The sequence below is a fragment of the Notolabrus celidotus genome, chromosome 19 (genome assembly GCF_009762535.1).
Source record: "Notolabrus celidotus isolate fNotCel1 chromosome 19, fNotCel1.pri, whole genome shotgun sequence".
Lineage (NCBI taxonomy): Eukaryota > Metazoa > Chordata > Actinopteri > Labriformes > Labridae > Notolabrus > Notolabrus celidotus.
In genome coordinates, this window is record NC_048290.1 from 27,223,339 (window position 1) to 27,238,134 (window position 14,796).

Below are 14,796 nucleotides of genomic sequence, written 5' to 3' on the forward strand. Positions count from 1 at the left end.
GGAAAACAGAGTGTTCTGATGAGGAATGAAGAAGAGGACTTTTCAGGCATGCCAAAATCTGATTCCAAAGTGTTTTTTTGAGCATATACTTTAAAGACATGTTTTGGGGACCTCTTAGACCAATATATATTGATGAAAAAAGCGTGATATGTCACCTTTAAAGTTTGATGTAAACACTGAGTCTCTACAGTCTATGGTCTATCATTAAAGCGAGGTCAACAAACTTTTTTTATTTGATGGTTTGATAAGCTATCTGTAAAAGGCAAGAATAGCCTTTGCTGTTAGGATGCGGGGGAGTGAGACACACTTGCGGACTGGGAGGGGAGTTCTAAAAGTTATCCCAAAGGAATAACTACTAGATTGCAAGCAATGGAAAGGTAAAGGGGCAAAAGAAAATAATAATGAACAAGAAACAACCAAAACAAAACTGGGGCAAGGCAAACTAAACCACCGCTGCTAAGCAGCTGACCAGAAAGCAAACTCTCAGGGAGACCCTGGAAAAACTCCTTTATAGGGAACACAAGAACAGCCCAAGGGTTTTTAAGGGTGAACAAATAAATGCATGGGTGAAAAACAGGCCCAGTGAAAACCAACCTCTGTACTATAGAAACTAGAGACTGCTTTCAAACACACAGAAAGTGGGTTTATACAGACACACTTTGATTGTTCATACACAGACACAGAGGGAACCTCCCACTATCACTGAAGGTGGGACAATATGTCGGCACAGCCCACTGAAACTCACATGTATACACTGCGTGCACAATTATTAGGTAAGTTGCATTTTTGTGAATATTTCGAAAACTATGTCAACAGTCGTTTTCAAATTTGTCAAGAAGTCAGATAGTGAATATATTTCTTCAACTGTGTGGTTAAAATTATGCTTTTCAAAGTACGTTGGTTGTGTTTTTAAATAAATGCAGAATCTGCAGAAATGAGCGTGAGAAATTATTATGCAAGTTGGTGATAAGAGCATATATAACCTCCTTTTCTTTCAGTGAGGGTCAGAGGTCACTGTAAACTGATTTAGTTTCTGATGACTTCTCTGCTGACTCTGTGAGCTGTACCTTGTATGGTTTTCCAAAGATGCTCTTTGAGCTGTATTTCTCACCATCACTGTAAATTATCTCCTTTATTATTGACCACAAGTTCTCAGTCAGGTTGAGATTGGGTAAGCAGGCAGGCCAGTTCATGAGGCGATCCTCTTTTGTATTTTCCTGCATGGAGGAAAAGACATTCAGCCAAAGTGAAAAAGATGCTAGTGTTCATGATTGAGCACAATGCACCGTCACATGCCTCACGTTATTCCCAGGACAGGATGGCATCTCAGGGATTTAAAGAGGATCGCCTCATGAACTGGCCTGCCTGCTCACCTGATTTCAACCCGTCTTAGAACTTGTGGTCAATAATAAAGGAAATAATTTACAGTGATGGTGAGAAATACAGCTCAAAGAGCCTCTTTGGAAAGACATACAAGGTACAGCTCACAGAGTCAGCAGAGAAGTCATCAGAAACTAAATAAGTTTACCAGTGACCTCTGACCCTCACTGAAAGAAAAGGAGGTTATATTGGACATTAGAGTAACACTTTAGATTTGAAATGTTTCAAAGACATTAACAGTTTTATTTTGTACACAAATGTAAAGAAAACTGTTGTTTTTGTTGAAGTTTGAAAACAGTTGTAGTAAATATTATTTTCAATCAATAGAATGTTTAAAATGGTGCCTAGTTTTTAATTTTCACAAGTTATATGTTCTTATCACCAACTTGGATAATATTTTGGCACGCTCATTTCTGCAGATTCTGCATTTATTCAAAAATACAGCCGAAAAGCATCATTTTAACCACACAGTTGAAGAAATGCATTCAATATCTGACTTCCTAACAAATTTGAAAACGACTGTTGATACAGTTTTTGAAGTAGTCACAAAAATGCAACTTACCTAATAATTGTGCACGCAGTGTGTATAAACTACTCACACCTGGTCTCAATCAGGACCAATCAGCAACACACACACACCAGACTCTGCTCTGGGATGATTCCCTCACCAAACTCAAAAAGTATCCACAGCGAGTGCCCCTCACACTTTGTGGTGTTGTAACGTCAAATCCAAATTAATTTAAGTCCAGGGGAGAGATATGTGATCACTGTGGAAGTGTCAGGTGGTTGAAAAAGATGAAAGGATAATTTACTAACACGGTCCCATCCTGCCATCTGAGTTCACGTTCGTGCCCTCAGGCCACCGCTTCACAGCGCTCCTCCAGAAAAACAAACTGCTACCCTAAATCTTTCACTCCTTCTGCCATCAATCTGTTAAACATTTATAATATATTCACTTGGAAATGACAAAACGTGTATTATTGTTTTCATGTTCTTCGTGGTTTATACCTGTTATTGATCTATTATTGGCATGTTCATTCAAACATTCTCACATTACAAATAATGTGCAATACATCTTAGCATGCCTTATCTATTTGATCCCTTATTTTATTAAATGTCACTGCACTGTGTGGTTGATCGTTGCCAGGTCCTCTTGTGTGTAATTACTTCAGGGGGCCACACTGGGGTGCCAAAGTGCTGTGAGCATCTGTCAATGAACTGATTACCTATTAATTCACTGTCTCTGATATAACCCTGTCTACTTTTTCTTTAAATACATGTATGGTCCAGGTGTACTGCAGAAGCTGAATGGTCCTTTGGGATGAAAAAAGTTGTCTGAATCTCAATCTGAGGATAAGGTGCACAAAAGCCATGTGACACAAGTTTTGGAGTGTGAAAGTTAAAAATGTGTGTTAAAAAAAAATATATTCAATTATTCCCTGGCTTTCTCACTGATCTTCATTCTGGTTTACGGCCACTCTGCTCTCTCAAACTCTCCATGGTGACAGCCGGTAGCATGCACAAAATCCTCATTAAAGGGCGGTCCGCACCACTTTTGCACTTGTTATCATTTGAGCACGCAACCATAGTAGATCCCCCGCAACACGCCCAGAAATAACACGTGCAGTGTTTTAGTTTGCACACGCAATATAGTGCCCTTCATTTGAGATCATAGTTGATCAGGCCCTATGTGCACTAAAAAGTCAAAAGCATTAAATATAGCACTCAAGCTCCACCCTCAATTTTATTTACAGACTATTGTCATTTAAGTGACTGTACAATCAGGATAATGAATTAATATCACAAATCTCATTCAATCCCTCCTCATTTGACAAACTTGAGTTAGCCATAAATAAACATCACTATGAGCCTTCAAGGATGACGGATAGTCCTCCAATTTAACCATTGCCGGTTCGGGACTCCCACCAAGCAGGACATGTATGGAGAGAATATTGTGTCTTTAATATGCAATCAAAAATAATGGATTTGAGAACAAAAAACAATTTTGCAAACAAAATTATGATTTGAAAAATATGAAATAATGCTATGAATAAAGGAAATATATTTGTGATTAAAAATGTATCTTTATAAATCCACTCTTTTTTTGTTACAAACAAAATTATTATTCTCACGAACCACAGATTCGTTTGCGTTTCCAGTTTTTGCATTTGCGACCCCTCAACAATCCACACACACGCCTCCTGATTTGTTCTGATAGTATATCTAATGAAAAAGTTTGTTTATTTATTTATAAACAGGCCGATAACTCTGAAATTAGGATAACTGTCACTAAAGCCGGGCGGTAATAAAGTCAGTCACTTATGACGAGCACACAGCGTGTTAAGTGTTAATGTCTGATACCGCCGTCTAAAACGGTTAGGGGAAAAAAACACTGGAAGAAGGAACGACAAGTGTAACCTTAATAGCACCAATAAGACAGAAAATAGACAGGTATGTTACGCAAAACGTACCTGTTTCTCCATGTTGATATGTCTCCCTTCGCGGCAACAACTTGTTGGGGCGGAAGTTGTCACACCGTCTCTCTGAGTGAGACTGACCAATCAGGAGGCTTCTTGCATCTCTCAGGGGAGGTCCCGCCCATGACAGTTATGTAGAAACGCAAACGCAAAAACTGGAAACGCAAACGAATCTGTGGTTCGTGAGAATAATAATTTTGTTTGTAACAAAAAAAGAGTGGATTTATAAAGATACATTTTTAATCACAAATATATTTCCTTTATTCATAGCATTATTTCATATTTTTCAAATCATAATTTTGTTTGCAAAATTGTTTTTTGTTCTCAAATCCATTATTTTTGATTGCATATTAAAGACACAATATTCTCTCCATAGACATGAACAACAGCAGGGCTCAGACAGGCATGGTCCCCTGTGAAGCAGAGTTGTTTTTGGTAGCTATCTTAGTTTTAGTCTGAGTCTTAGTCTTTTGGATGAAAATGCTTATTAGATTTAGACACATCTTAGACATTTCTATATGTGATACTTTTAGTCCAGTTTTAGTTTTAGTCTAGAAAGACCACTCACTAGCATTTTCGTCCAGTCTCGTCTCGTCAACGAAAACTCACACACGCCTCGTCAAGTTTTAGTCATCAAAGAGCAAGCAGCAACCTCCGGTCTCAAACTGTGAAGCCCATGCAGAAGTCTCATAAACTGCAATTCTTTGAGAATCCACTTGAGGCTGGCTGCAGAAACACCGGAAACCACATAGACATGAATGGGAAAAAAAACGATCTTTGCAGCATTAATAAACATGTTTACAGCCTGGTTCAAAAAACGGCTTGGCCCTACAAAGTTAATCTCTCTATCGACACACACTGTACGGGGGGTGAATCTTTTTCTAACGTGACGGTTCAGAAGATATTAAGATTACAAGTTTTTGCCCAAATAAGGACATGACTGACTTGACTCCCGGACGGGAACACATAGCGGTTGGCTAGGAGGCTGAAACTCCGCCCCTTTATGCCACACTCTGCCTGGTTGAGTTCTGCATTTCCAATATGGCTGCCGGTGTCGATTGGCTTCCAAACAGCGCTCAGGAACAGATGGGTGATGTCACGGATACTACATCCATATTTTATACAGTCTATGGGTGCATCTCAAAGCTCTAAACTGCAGTCTCCTCGCTCCTCGGTCGAACCGGAAGTACTTACTGACGTGCCATTTTAACTTGCGTCCCAAAGCTCTAAACGCTGCTGGAGGAGAGAGGAGCGAGGAGCAAGGAGACTGATCCGAGGAGGGATAATCGAGGAGCAGACTTTGCGGAAGTCTTTTCTCTGACAGACACGCCCCCTTATTGAATATCACTCACCGATTGGACACTGCAGCGGCTCGGACTTAACCGAAACTTACCATCAGCTGAGTTTAATAACAGAGAAAAGATGGACCTTAAAACAGTCATTAAGGGTGCCATGAAACAGACCTTAAAACAGTCATTAAGGGTGCCCTGAAACAGATCATAAACATCCGTCGGTTTCTAAACAGTCTGTCTGTGATGAGCTGAGATTGAAAAGTGTTTGATGTGAATTTTAAAAACAAAATACTGATCGCAAAATCATAAATTCAATATAACAGAGGATGGATTATGTTATATCTGATTGTTTTTGTCAGATTCAGTGTCTAATAAAATTGAGAAATAGAGTCTAACATCATTGATAGAATATATATCAATGATCAGTTATTCCTCCTGTTAGTTTCTCTGTTTGTTCTGGTTTTCTTCATGAAGAGAATTAATGTCCGACACTAAAAATTGCCTGTTAGTAAAAACACTTGTTATATTTCCAGTCAGGTTAATAAAGTTTCATACGAGGCTGATCATTAATGACCACAGGGTTTGAAAAGAGTTGCATGGTTTCTATTTTCCCTTGAAGTAATAAATAATTTAATAATGAGGCATTTTACCGGTGAATCGATCCGTGATGCTTTAGGACAGAACAAAGAGAGCTGATTCTCTTCATGTGCAGGTGTGTGTTAAACATGTAAACACAGAGACAGAGCTCTGTTACTGTTTATATTGATCAGAGTTATTACAGTGAACATGTGTGCAGACACAAACAGCTGTTACAGCCGTCATCACAAAGCGACGTCGCTTCACGTGATGCTCCGGAGGAGAGGACGTCTCATTTCTCTAAATACAAATCTCGGCTGTTTCCGAAACGGCCTGCTACATACTACTTACTAATGTAGTAGGCAGTAGGTATTGCCTACTACATACTGCGTTTGAATTTAGTATGTAGTATGACTGTTCTGTTCGATCTGTCATGCAGCATGCTGAGCCAGACTTCGCTGGATTTCCGGTTTCGGAAAGCGGAAGTAAACAACGGCGAAGCCGATAAATAAAATGCTTATTTAGCATCCATTTATGATTTAAAAAGTTAGGAAGTGGTTTATATGTAATTTGATAACTTTCACAGCACCCAAAAACGGATTTCCTCCCTTAAAAAAAATGAGGAAAAAGAAAAAGCAGAACGAGCGCTGTGCATTGTGGGAAACAGAACGTGAGGCAGACTGGTCCGATGCATACTGTGAAATTTTCCCGAATCAGTAGACATCCGGGGAGTTTTGGCTTACTGCAGATTTTGCTCTTGTTCACATACTACTTACTACATACTGAATTTTGGACATATCAGTACGTACTGCTAGTATAGTAGGCGATTTCGGAAACAGCCCTCCTCTCTCCTCTGGTTTCATTTCCTCGCATCTCTGGTGGGCGGGACTAAGACGCGAGGAAGAGACGCGAGGAAGAGACGCGAGGATGGACGTTTAGAGCTTTGAGATGCACCCCCTGTCAAAGAACCATGTTTAGCTCGTCACTGTCTTGTTGTCGTCATGAAAGAAAGGGGCGTCAACGAAATAATTTCGTCATTGTTGACGAAAACACTGCTGTGAAGGAAAGAGTGGCCTACCATTCTCCCTGCCAAAAGAAACAACTTTCCACAAGGAAGTTACAATGTTACAATGTCATTTAGCAGACGCTTTTATCCAAAGTGACGTACATACGAGAACAAGAACACCACAAGCAAAGATCTTGACAAGAGGAAACAAGATCAGTAAGAGTAACAAAGTGCTTCAAGTCCATTTGGATGCAGGTACTGCCAAGCAGTGTAAAGGCAATGCACAAAAGTACATAAGGATTTTTATTTTTTTTTAATTTAGTAAAATAAGGAACATCTACAATGAAGCAACCAAACCATTTAAGACCTTCCATTATCATCATCAACAATTAACATCACAACAATAATGACCAAAGTACCAAGTGCTGGGTCCCTCAAGAGCTGAACACAGATTCCCAGAGTAGAGCAGGACAGTGTGAGTCAACTGTAGCTGGAAGACATGATCTGCCACTGGGGACAACAGTGGAGAACAGTCTAGCTAAGTGCATAGTGCTTCCTAAAGAGCTGGGTCTTTAGCTGTCTTTTGAAAGTAGAGAGGGACTCTGCAGATCGAATGGAGTTGGAACTAAGGTGGAGCAAACAAACTATTATACAATAGACATGTAGCACACAGTATTAAAAAAATATTTACTATACAACATAAAATAAACAGCATTTGCAAGAATGCCTTACATATAATATACATACCAAAATTGATGTAAACCCAGACATTAGCTTTTCCATGCATGTTAAAAGTCTGTGTTCTCCTGATGCTGGTTCACTGAACAATGTGTGGTGTGAAGTCAGACACACCAGGTCCAGGGCAGGTTTCGAAGGTTTATTCACAACAGACAAAGGAGTGAGTTCAGATGTGGATGTGGATGTGGATGATTTGTGCTATCAAACAAAAGGGATAAAAAAGGAGATATTAAATATCTACATAAACAATGTCACATAATACTGACAAAGATAATACAGAAATAAGGCGTTACTTACATCAGTAATGCATCCACTCCAGGTAATAGTTCAAAACCACATGGTACAAACATTTTAACAAAGGAGTCACTGGCACATGGCAGGTTTGGAGGGAAAAGGGGGAACAAAGGCTTGGGTGCAGGGTTTTATAGTGTTGGGGGCGTGGCTTAGGTGATCAGGTGTGGCCTGGTGAATTAACATTCAGGTAGAGTGGAGACTTGTGATTTAACAATGCATGTTGAGAAAAAGAAGCGAGTTACACCCTGTCCAATGGCAGTATCTCCTGTAACACAATGTAAAGTTTGACATAATAAAAGAAAAGAAAATAATTTAATTTTCATTTGACTTACTGGAACTTGGTGATACCTTCAAGTCTGCAATTCAGGGGTCGTGCCCATTCAACATCAGGTCGCTTGTAGAAGGAGAGAAGGGCCATGTCCTGTTTAGCAGGAGTTCTTGTGATGTCCATGCTGAGGAGTAAGGGACTTTCCTTTTCATGAATACACAGAAAATGATCCACACACTAAAAAAAGAACTCAAGTTAGATACATCAACCCTTACTTGAATACAAAAAATAACATAGCCAAATTATTAATTGGCTATACAGTATACATGAACATATGAGTTAATAGGAAAACCACTCAGCACCGTAATGCTGAGCTTTGAAGCCTGCGCTAAGATTGAAACGTGTTATATTTAATAGTTGTGTTATTTTATTATTATTATTATTATTATTATTATTATTATTATTATTATTATTATTATTATTATTATTATTATTATTATTTAAATAAATAAATCATAGTTTACATCAAGAGTTGGTCATGCTTTGTGGTATGACAATTTTACTGCACTATAAATCACTATTTCAGGCTCAGGCTTGGACCAGCTTTTGTCATGCTGCTATAGGCCTAGACTGCCGGGGGAACTGGTGCACTGACACACTGGGATCCTATCCCACCCCCTTCCCCCCAACCCCCTCATCACTTACTTTGACTCTGCCTGTCCCATCGAAAGTTACTAACCATAGACCTTTCTGGAGTCCCTTGTCTCGTAGGTTCCTCTGAGCTGCCGTAGGCATCCTCCTGCTGCGGACGTTCTGGACTCCAGCTGATACGGACGTGCTGGACTCCAGCGGCAACAGCTTCTACTACTTGTCTCATCTCTATCACCACTCCCTCTCTCTCTTACTCCCCTCTATCCCTCTTTCAAGACCCAACTCGGTCGAGGCATGATGGCTGTCTAACATGAGTCTGGTTCTGCCTGAGGTTTCTGCCTGTTAAAGGAAGTTTTTCCTCGCCGCTGTAACTAGCTAAATACTGGGATGTGCAATGCTCATGATGGATTAAGGTGGGGTCAGACTGAGTCTTATCCTGTCTTGAAGTTACAGTTGTGCTCATAAGTTTACATACCCTGGTAGAATGTATGATTTCTTGGGTAGTTGCTGTTGTCTTTATGATATAAAAAGAGTAAACACAGTTGTTTGATGAAAATTTTGCTTCACCAAACCACCATCCATGAGTGAAAAAAAGTTTTTCTCTTATCATTCATATTCTCTGAAAAATGGCCCAAAAAAAACACAAATTCTGCCAGGGTATGTAAACTTATGAGCACAACTGTAAGTCTCTGTTCATAATTTAACACAGAGTGGTCTAGACCTCCTATGTTTTTTAAAAGCGTCTTGAGATAACGTTTGTTGTGATTTGGCGCTATACAAATAAAGATTGATTGATTGATTGATATTTATCTTCCTTAACTTACCTACACAAATGCAAACCCTTAGCAGCATGTACCATCTGTAACTTTTGCGGTCTGGGAGGGTCCAGGCACTGCTGCTTGCTCTTCCTCACTGACAGTACTTTCCTGCCTCACTTCATTTCCTGCACTACTCACATAAGATGTTGTGTATTACACTTGCACTGCAGGTGTTAAACAATGAGTAAGACATTTGCTGATGAGAGAAAAAACACAAGCAATTACAAATATATACCTTACTCCACATGAAGAAGTGTGTATCTTAATACAGTCAGTGGGAAACATTTTTGTGCAGACAGGACATTGTTGCACACCTGCTGTTGAGAAATTTAAGTTCCAAACAAGAGCAACAGTGTTATATTTGAACAAACTGAAGTCATTCTGTTATTTAATACCATATCATATACTAACAAAAGAAATGTTCTTACGTTCTCCTGCTTCAGGCTCACCACTTTCTACATTGTTGTCACTGTCAACATTAATGACAACACAAGACTTGATGTGTTCTGTCAGGAATGGCAGGGGAACTGCTATTCCACACTTCTGACATGTGGCTTTTGGCATGCTTCTGAATGCTTCATCTGTAAATTGTAAGGGATTTGTGCTGAGTTCTTCTTGAACAGTAAAAATGTCTGCGATAAGCTGATGTGTGTTATTTTCATTAGAATTGCTGCATTTATTAAATAAAATACGTGAAATTAGGAAAGATCATTTGTAAGACACAAGTTGTGATAAAGAATGTACAGTTCAGTATTATAATCAATCAACCAAGAATCAAGAAAGCTTTGTTGCCAGGTGAGCTTGCACACAGGCACACTCAAGGAATTTGACGTGGTGAGTGGAACAATGGTACTTGCCAACAAGACAGGAAGGACACAACATGACAGTAAGGACACAACAAGACAGTAAGGACACAACAAGACAGTAAGGACACAACAAGACAGTAAGGACAATAAATATAGAAACCTTAAATCTAATTCAAAAAATTTGAAATAAAAATAAAAATACTATCTGTACAAAGAAAGGTATAGAAGTACTTAACAGAAGAGTCACTGCTTTGGAAAGGTTGTGATCATCTTATTGGTGCTAGATCAACATACAGCCAGAGAGAATTTAGGACAGGGAAAGTGAGCTTAGGTGTAGACAGCTGTCTTTTGCATGTGTGTGTTTAGATTTTCCAGAAATGAATAAGAGATCATCTTTGAAAAGAAAAGAAAAATGCATTAGTACATAGGTAAATAGTCACACAATCCAAACTGCAGGAGTTACAGGATGTAATCCTAAACTAGTCCAATTAACAAGCCATGGAGGGCTTTGAACTTTTAAAGAGAAGCTTACACTGCCATCTACTGAAGTGTAACATCAACATGCACATGCTGCGTGCTGAATTTAACCAAGTAATCTGTGTTAATGAATAAAGCCACAACTTGTAGATCATAAAGGGTTAATGGGATTAGTTGGCTGATGGATGATTTGACAGTTTGTCTTTTTATTCATTCTAGATAACTGCCTGTTCCCTGGGATTTGTGTGTCCTCATTGGTTGTGAGTGATGAAGTGGGCTACATACAACCATCAATGATAAATAGAAAGTGGCATTAGCATTTACAGAGTGCATCATTTCTCAAATAAATGGAATACAATTATTTTGATAAACCATATAAGGAGCTATTCCAGCAAATCAGCCAATTTGACATAACAGCAGACATATAGGCTGCTACAAAGTAGTTCTGGTTGACTGATAGCAATGTTAGCTGTGAATAATCAGTCTCTAAAGGTGCATTTCGACCAAGAGTTTGCAAATCAGGCCAGTGTATGGAGAGAAAAAAAAAAGCAATTGCACTACACATCCAGTCCAGTAGAGGGCAGTAAAACAAAGACGAATGCCATTTATCAAAGGTGACACCATAGAAGCAGACGGACATGCCGGTAACCCTGTGACCCTGTTAACTGCTGACTTTAAACCGGATGTATCCCTTACAAATGTCTTTAGATGATCATTAAAAACTTATCTGATCTTAATAGAAAACTAATCTAGTATGCTCCCTAGGACTCCTTTGGTGTGTCCAACTGCTGCTGTAAACTCAAGAAACACTGACCTGTTCAGCTGAAGGTCTCCAGTTTACAGGGTCACTTTTAAAACCGTAACACCTGGAGAGAGGCATTCACGGTGGGCTGAGAGAATACTGCTGTTACAAGCTGCTAAATCAAGTCAATCCCAGCTTCTTCTTCTTTTTTTTTAATTACACATACATACATAAAGAGATAGAAAAATTTGAAAAAATTCAAGAAAGAGAAATCAAGTGAATCACAGATGTGTGTGATGTTACTGTGGACGAACGGTGGAATAAAAACACTGCTGGTAATCTACCAATCAAACATGTTCAGCATTGCAGGCCCTGCCCCCCAAAGTCCTGGAACCTTGGAAAAGTACTACCCCCCAAGCAGGGGCTTTTCAGGGGGGAGATTAACTACCCCTGCACTAAATTTAGACCCTGGTTCCTCCGGTCGAAAAGCACTTAGTTCAGGGGTAAAGTCCCTAGTTATGGGGTAAAGTTCCTGCAGTCGAAAAACACCTTAACAGTCCAGGTGTTTTGTGTGGCCATGATGAGAAATGTCAGAAACAAGGCAAAGGTGCAGAGACATTGCCTGTTTTAAAGTGCATGTGCATAGTATACCACGTTGGGGATACTCTACTAAAAGAACTGGACAAGCTGTTGCTCCCTTTGATTACAATTCTAATAGCCAGTCAGAATCATAGATTGTGTAAAACATGGCAGTAATCTCATTACGCTGATGTCACCTCTGGATTTTGAATAGAAGTTGTTGAAACTCAATGGTGGTGTTTGCCACAGTGAAAATGCTGACTCAAACTCCGCCTAAACACAGGAGGTGGAGCTGAGGGGGGCCAGTTTTCAGCTCCACTACATTCTCTGCTTCTTTCTACACAGGAAACCATGGCGACTGAATCTGAGCATGTTGGAGTTGGAGCTGATGGATGTTGAGCAGCAGTTGGTCATGCTGCAAATATTGCAAAGTAGAAAAGAGAGGAGACGGTGGAGGAGATGGAATATGGAGCTGCTGAATAAGTGTAGGCAGAGAACGGGGGAATACTGAGTGATACAGGAAATGTTTTCAGTGTAGGAAATTCAGTGCTACCCTGCAGACCAATTGCAAGGCTTGTAACCTGCCCTTTTCCCATCTGTGGATGGGTTTTAAACAATATTCACTCCCTGTACAGTGTGTACTGATAAATAATTGAGCTGTGTGGTAAAATTTGCTTTAAACCAAGCTGTAGGCAGGTTTAAACGGTCCAAAAATGTTAAAATGGGCATGTTTAATCATACAGTGGTGGAGAAAGTTTTTCAGACACCCATAGAATTTTACACAATCTCAAATATTGTCATGAAATATTTGTGAAAAAATATGTTTTGTGTTTCAAGCATTAGCCAGACATAAACAAATACAAATTATATTGTTTGTGTTTATTGTTAACAAGAAATACTAACAAAACTAAATTCTTGACAGTTTGAATATGTCAGTTCTCAACATTGTCGGTTTTAAAAAGTCAACAAATAACAAAGAATGTGTTCAAAACTAAACAAAAGATAAATAAACCTGGCTGTGACTATACTAAAATAAATTGCACTCGAAGACCTCAGAGTGATTCTCAATGCAATATTTCACAAATGCATGGGGTGTCCGAAAACTTTTTTCCACCACTGTAGGACCTCCTGGGGGATTACCTGGATCCAGTGGACATCTGAGGAACTGCAGTTTCTAGCCCTTCTGCATTGGTTTCATTTTTCAACACTGTAGATTTCTTGCTTGGTTACAACATGCCACATCTGTGAAAGTCAAATCAGATTTCAGAAGGTTGTACTTTGACATAAGCTCACAAAACAATACAGATGAGTGGGTAAACAAGGTATTGAGTCCATCAAGACCCATTGGCATACAGTATCTCACAAAAGTGAGTACACCCCTCACATTTCTTCTAAAGATGAAGCACCAGAAAGTCCGCAAACAATCTGCTAAAGACAAGCAGACTAAGGACATGGATTACTGGAACCATGTCTTGGGGTCTGATGAGACCAAGATAAACTTATTTGGTTCAGAAGGTGTCAAGCGTGTGTGGCAGCAACCAGGTGAGGAGTACAAGGATAAGTGTGTGTTGCCTACAGTCAAGCATGGTGGTGGGAGTGTCATGGTCTGGGGCTTCATGGGTGCTGCCGGCACTGGGGAGCTACAGTTCATTGAGGGAACCATGAATGCCAACATGTACTGTGACATACTGAAGCAGAGCATGATCCCCCCTCTCTGCGGGAACTGGTTCGCAGGGCTGTATTCAAACATGATAATGACCCCAAACACATCCACAAGATGGCCACTGCCTTGCCAAAGAAGCTGAGGGTGAAGGTGATGGAGTGGCCAAATATGTCTCCAGACCTAAACCCTATTGAGCATCTGTGGGGTCTACTCAGACGGAAGATGGAGGAGCAAGGTCTCTAACATCCACCAGCTCCTTGATGTCATCATGGAGGAGTGGAAGAGGGTTACATTGGCAACCTGTGAAGCTCTGGTGAACTCCATGCACAAGAGGGTTAAGGCAGCACTGGAAAATAATGGTGGCCACACATGATTGGAAAGGTGAGAAAGCGAGTGACTGCAGGAAACACAGTAAACTTTGGACGCATTTTAACGGCATAGACAGTTCAAAGGCAGAGTGTTGACTGTGCAAGGTGAAAGTGTCATCAATCAGGCTCCACAAAAAACCTGCAAAGACACATTAGAAGTGTCTGTGAAGGATCTCAGTCATCCAGGTCATGGACATTAGAACTGTTTATCCATCAGTGCAATAATTGAAGAATAAAGACAGTGAAGGGAACCTGGTGTTAATGAAGGTGTTTAAAAGTTTATAAATAAATACACACAATCAGAGATTGGACCTTTTTGTCTAATTATGATGGGTCTTGTTTTTGTACTTTATAATTAATTTTTGTAGCACTCTGCTCCATGTTGAGTATATAAATAAAGCCTTATAAATAATACACATTTGATATAATGTATGTTTTTTACATAAGTAACTAATTTTACATATTTTACATTATTTTAGTTAATACATTAATTTGTACAAGAAAAAATCTGAGGAGGCACTCGGGAGCCGGCTCTTTTTAATGAGCCGAGCCAAAAGAATCAGATCTCTAAAAAGAGCCTGAATTCCCATCACTAGCAGGTATGATCCTGAGCTGAGGTCGGCTGTAAAATGAAAATGGAAGACGTGCAGTATTCATTTTA

At 39.6% G+C, this 14,796-nt stretch overlaps 1 long non-coding RNA gene across 2 annotated transcripts; it reads right to left on the reverse strand.

Annotated features, from left to right (window-relative positions):
- Positions 1–7,269: 7,269 nt before the first annotated feature.
- Positions 7,270–8,261, reverse strand: LOC117831558. Of its 2 annotated transcripts, XR_004635029.1 has the most exons (4): positions 8,112–8,253; positions 7,767–8,028; positions 7,479–7,667; positions 7,307–7,356 (listed from the first exon to the last, which is right to left on the reverse strand). It is a non-coding gene; the product is annotated as an uncharacterized LOC117831558 (long non-coding RNA). The 2 variants fall into 2 exon arrangements; XR_004635028.1 differs by having other exon boundaries at positions 7,270–7,667; positions 8,112–8,261.
- Between the last annotated feature and the right edge of the window lie 6,535 nt (positions 8,262–14,796).